Source organism: Narcine bancroftii, chromosome 4 (assembly GCF_036971445.1).
Source record: "Narcine bancroftii isolate sNarBan1 chromosome 4, sNarBan1.hap1, whole genome shotgun sequence".
NCBI classification, from domain to species: domain Eukaryota; kingdom Metazoa; phylum Chordata; class Chondrichthyes; order Torpediniformes; family Narcinidae; genus Narcine; species Narcine bancroftii.
The window spans coordinates 183,773,033-183,779,036 of record NC_091472.1 but is presented as its reverse complement, the minus strand read 5'-3'; positions in this window follow the sequence as shown (position 1 = coordinate 183,779,036).

The window sequence follows — 6,004 nt, the reverse complement described above, 5'->3', positions numbered from 1 at the left end:
TAGGATAGACGCTACTTTCTTGAGACACTGCCTCTAATATATATGTCCTTTAACAGAGTGAAGACTAATGCCCCATGGCTGAACTCTTCATAGCCTCTTTCCTGTCCTGTGCATTGGCACATAGTAATGCAACCAGTCAGAAAACTGTCTATGATACATCTGTAGTCTTCATGACATACCAAATCTCCTCAAACTCCTGACAAAGTATAGCCACTGGCGAGCTTTCTTCGCGATTGTATCGACATAAATGCCCCAGGATAGATTTACAGAGATATTGACACCCCGGAATTTGAAGTTATTTATCCTTTCCACTACTGACCCTTCAATGAAGGACCAATTTGCATTCTCCTGGATCCCCCTTTCTGAAGTTGACAATCAGTTCCCTAGTTTTTGTTAATGTTGAGCAGAAGGGTTGTTGTTGAGACACCACTCAACTAGCTGATATATCTCCTGAAGTACCTATAATTCTGCTGTTGACCATGGTGTCATTTGCAAATCTGAAGATGACATTTGTATTGTGTCTAGCCTCACAGTCATGGTTGTAGAGTGAGTAGAGCAGTGGGCTAAGCACCCTTCCTTAATGTGCGCTTGTGTTTTTTTTTTTGCCACTGAGGAGGAGATGTTATATCTGATTTGCACTAACTGTGGTCTTCTGATGAGGAAGTCAAGGATCCTGTTGCAGAGCGAGCTGCAAGGCCTAAGTTTTAGAGCTTGCTGACCAGTACTGAGGGTATGATGGTTTTGAAACTGAGCTGCCAGTCAATGAAAAGCAGCCTGATGTACGTGTTGCTGTTGTCTAGGTGATCCAGGGCTGAGTGGAGAGCCAGTGAGATTACATCTACTGGGGAGCGACTGTGGCGGAGGGCGAATTGCAATGGGTCCAGATCTTTACCAAAGTACAAGTTAAATCTGGCCATGACCAACCTCTCAAAGCATTTCATCAATGTAAATGTGAGTGCTACTGGGTGGTAGTCATTGAGGTAGCTCACTTCTCTTGGGCACTGGGATGATTGATGGCCTTTTGAAGCAGGTGGGAACCTCCAACTGTAGCAGTCAGAGTTTGAAGATGTCCCTGAATGCCCCAGATAGTTTGTTGGCCACAGATTTTCAATACCCTGCCAGGTATACAATCAAGCCTGACAAGGGTTCACCCTCCTGAAGGATGTTCTGATGTTGGCCTCAGACACAGATATCACAAGGTCGCGAGCTTCTGCAGGGATTCTCATTGGTACTCTTGAAAGCAAACATAAAAGAACTGCCAAGGAATGCCAGGAGTTTAGTGAGAAAATGTGCCTGGGAAAAACTTTTGCCATTGTTGGGGTGACACTTCAAAATAAAGACTGGAATTAGATACACAATATTTCAACTTTTTTGCATAAATGAAATATTAAATTTAATATACACCGTATTTGCCCTGTTGACGAACCTGTGTCCATTCTACTACCAAAAATTTACAATATTATTATTTGTTCTAGAAACAAACTTTGAAATTTTACTTTGTCATTATACAGACAAAAGCTAATATTTCAAATACCAGCCTCAGAGCGATCCTGTTATATCCTTCTTTCCAGTCATAAAATCATTCACTTGCTTGATTATTCCTAGATACAAGAATGTAGAACCATTGGGAGGAAGGTGCTGCACATACAGTGCCCTCTATAATGTTTGAGACAGATTTTTTTAACTTATTTGCCCCAGTGCTCCACTGTTTTAAATTAATAATCAAATAATTCCCATGTAATTAAAATGCACATTCCAAATTTTATTCAAGGTTAATTGTTTACATTTTGGTTTGATGATATAGAAATGACAGCACTTTGTGTACAGTGCATTGTCCCCTCATTTCAGGGCACCTTAATTTTTGGGACATTTGGTTTCACAGGTGCTTGTGAGTACTCAGGTATGTTTAATTACTTCATTGGTGCAGGTATAAGAGAGCTGGGCTTGCTTCTAAGTCTGTAGTTGTCATTTTTCAACATGAGGAGCAGAGTTGTACCAATGAAAGTCAAAGAAGCCATTATGAAACTGAAAAACAAAAATAAAACAGGAAGAGACATCGCCCAACTTTAGGATTACCAAAATCCACAGGTTGGAATATTAAGAAGAAAGAGCATACTGATGAGCTCAGTAATCACAAAGGGACTGGTATTCCAAGGAAGATCTCCACTGCTAATTACAGAAGAATTTTCATTATAATGAAGAAAAATCCCCAAATGTATGTCTGACAGATCAGAAACGCTCTTCAGGAGGCAGGTGTGGATATGTCAATAACTACTTTTCATGGAAGGCTTCATGAAAAGAAATACAGAGGCTACACTGCAAGATGCAAACCACTAGTTAGTCACAGAAATAGGATGGCCAGATTACAGTTTGCAAAGAAGTATTTAAAAGAAACTGCAGAATTCTGGAAAACGGTTTTGTTGACAGGTGAGACCAAGATTAACCTGTATCAGAGTGATGGGAAGAGCAAAGGAACTGCCCAAGATCCAAAGCATATCACCTTTGCCATGGTTTGTATCTTGCAGTGAGGCCTCTGTATTTCTAATCATGAAGTAGTCTGCGGACAGTCGTCATTGAAACAAAAACACATACACGTGTACAGAGAATTGCAGGATGTCATAAAACTGCTATAGTAGCCCCATCAAAACCAGACCCAAGTCCCAGGAAATCCAGTGTGTTGTTTCTTTGTTGCACAGAAGCATCTTTGACCTTGCTAGCAAACATTACCTCTTGATCTGGCAACACCTCAGTTGTAAAATTTTCATCCTTACTGTGATCAAATTGACCTGTGACCTCCCCAGCACTGAAGTTTTATTATTCCATGCTTAGTCACTTCCAAATGGCTAGACCTGGAATTTTAGTTATCAATTTGTTTCTCCCATTCCTCTACACTTCCAAAAAGATTTCCAGCAACTGTTGGTTTTGTGGCTTGGTATAAAACTTTGTTACTATGAATTGTCTGATAATGTTTACAATATTAATAAAATTATGTAAATACTAAATCTAATCATTCACCAAATCAAGCTACCAACTTTTTTAGACATACAGCATGGTCAGGACCATGATCCTGTCCCCATCAAAGACAAAGCCAGATGACAGAACTGGGATTAATTAAAGAGAAAAGGTGCACTTTTACAAAATGAAATTCTATGATAGGAAATATTAAATAACAAAAGGGGTAGTAATAGGATAAGTAGAAAAACAAAAGATCTCCCTCAGTTATACCTCCTCCAAATTGATCTTTTGTTCAAAAAGAAAGATGCTGCAGATGCTCAATCGAAATTTCCAGTTGTTATTTTGGACTCTATATTTTTTGATTTCTAATATCTGGAAAGTTGTACTGTAATATAGTTTGGAAGATTTACTATTCCTTGAGTTTTTGTATGCAAATGGAAGTTGTTTTATTCCTTCATTTGCATAGTACAAATATGTTATTGCATTCTGAGTGCCTGTTCATTTTTAAAAAGTTGTTTTGTGCAAGGTTGGCAGACAAAGGAATACTGGAGGAACTGAGCAGATCAGACAGCATCCATGGGTAGAAGTGGTTAGTCTTGCTGCTGTGCATTGCAGTAAACCTCTGGTATCTACCATCTATGGGAATTGGTAGATGCGGATAAGTGCATTTTTCATTTGCTTGAGACTTAATCTTATAATGCCTAACTAATATACCTACATTAAGAATAAACAGTATGAAATACAAAAACAAAAATACTATACCAGGGATGGCCAAACTTTATTAATGTAAGAGCCACAAACGATAAAGCTCAGATGCTTGAGAACTGCAAGACAAGAATAAAATTCACACATACATTTTTATTGTTACATACATATTTTGTAACAAAAATTTTATATGCATATTAAATGCAATAATATTTATTCATGCATGCAGTTTTTAAACTGTTCATTTGTATTAATTTCAATAATGACAAAGACACAAATATGTTAAAAAAGGTAAACCAAAAAAGTGAGAGATATTTTAATCAGATTTTCATCTTACAAAATTAGTCATAATCATTTTTTATGACTAAAATACAATGCTACAGATATCAGGCTATTAAAGACACGAATCGGGCAGGCGAAGGGGAGAGACCGGCAGCGCGAGTTGGGCAGGCGAGGAAGACCGGCAGCATGAGTTGGGTGGGTGAGAAGGAGAGACCTGCAACGCGAGACAGGCGGGTAAGGGGGAGAGACCGGCAGCGCGAGTCGGGCGAGCGAGAAGGAGAGACTGGCAGTGAGCCGCATATTAAAGGTCAAAGAGCCGCATGTGGCTCGTGAGCCATGGTTTGGCCACCCCTGTACTATACTGTACTTGTACTGAACAATCTTGTCTTGAATGAATATATAAATCTTAAAGCATTTTACTTTATTTTCAGTCATAAAACAATTAACTGTTGCTGCATTCACAGATTCTACCCCACTCCACAGAGCCACCTGAAAGATGAACAATAACATTTTTGATTATTTCCCCCCCCCCTTCCAAGTTTACAGATAAAGCCTCTAACCAAGGTAAATCTTACTCAGCAGGGATAAGGAGACACTTTAAGAGCGTCACCCCAATGATGAGTGGCATCAACCAACTCTCTATTCTGGGCAACGCCATTGCTCTTTCACATAACTTTATTCATATAGCTTCTATGAGCAAAGGATGACCAAGGCATTCTGCTGGCTGAATATTTACTTCCATTTTCACCAAAAGTTTTTGTGTTACTCTTTTACATATTATTTTATTCTTATTTATTTGAATTCTAAAATTTACTTTCCTCAATTTTTTTTTTGCCTGTTGCTTGAAACCGCTGGTTGCTTGAATTCCAGGTACCAGGGGTTCCACTGGATTTGATTGCTGAGTCTATTGATGCTATGAATTGTGCTTGCATGCTAGACACGTGATGCTCAAGGCCTTGAATGTATTACTACTCCCTAGAATGCTCATAATGCAATATATTCTCAGGGTTGTATGTGATGCCATCTATGTTCTCTGACAATAAATTTGAACTTTATATTATCATTGCTCCTTTGCATCTGATTTGTTTAATCTATCTTTTCATAGGTTGTGGCTGTGGCAGTGTTAAACATTTTTATAACTCTTGGAGAATATCTATAATAAGTGTATGTACACCTTGATTTTAAAAAAAAGACATCTTGTTACTGTTACGCCTGATGAACAGAGGTAGATCTGTTGCAGCACTGACTTCTTCGGGGACCATTTTCCATCGTGTCTACTGCCACCTGCTGTAGATTCAAGGGAGTGAGGGGATGAGCAAACAATAAATTGCACTCACTTCTTTTATTTGGTGTGGGTTCGCAAGTTTGTTGTGATTTTTTTCAAAGTGAACAGGGATGAAAAATAATCACAGGACATTAAAGATGCCATTCAAAATTTTGTGAGGGAAAGGAATAGGGAATACACTAAAGATGTAATGTTATCAATCTGTCAAAAGTTCCCAAAACTTCTTCTTTGGCTTGGCTTCGCGGACGAAGATTTATGGAGGGGGTAAAAAGTCCACGTCAGCTGCAGACTCGTTTGTGGCTGACAAGTCCGATGCGGGACAGGCAGACACAATTGCAGCGGTTGCAGGGGAAAATTGGTTGGTTGGGGATGGGTGTTGGGTTTTTCCTCCTTTGCCTTTTGTCAGTGAGGTAGGCTCTGCGGTCTTCTTCAAAGGAGGTTGCTGCCCGCCAAACTGTGAGGCGCCAAGATGCACGGTTTGAGGCGATATCAGCCCACTGGCGGTGGTCAATGTGGCAGGCACCAAGAGATTTCTTTAGGCAGTCCTTGTACCTTTTCTTTGGTGCACCTCTGTCACGGTGGCCAGTGGAGAGCTCGCCATATAACACGATCTTGGGAAGGCGATGGTCCTCCATTCTGGAGACGTGACCCATCCAGCGCAGCTGGATCTTCAGCAGCGTGGACTCGATGCTGTCGACCTCTGCCATCTCGAGTACTTCGACGTTAGGGATGTAAGCGCTCCAATGGATGTTGAGGATGGAGCGGAGACAACGCTGG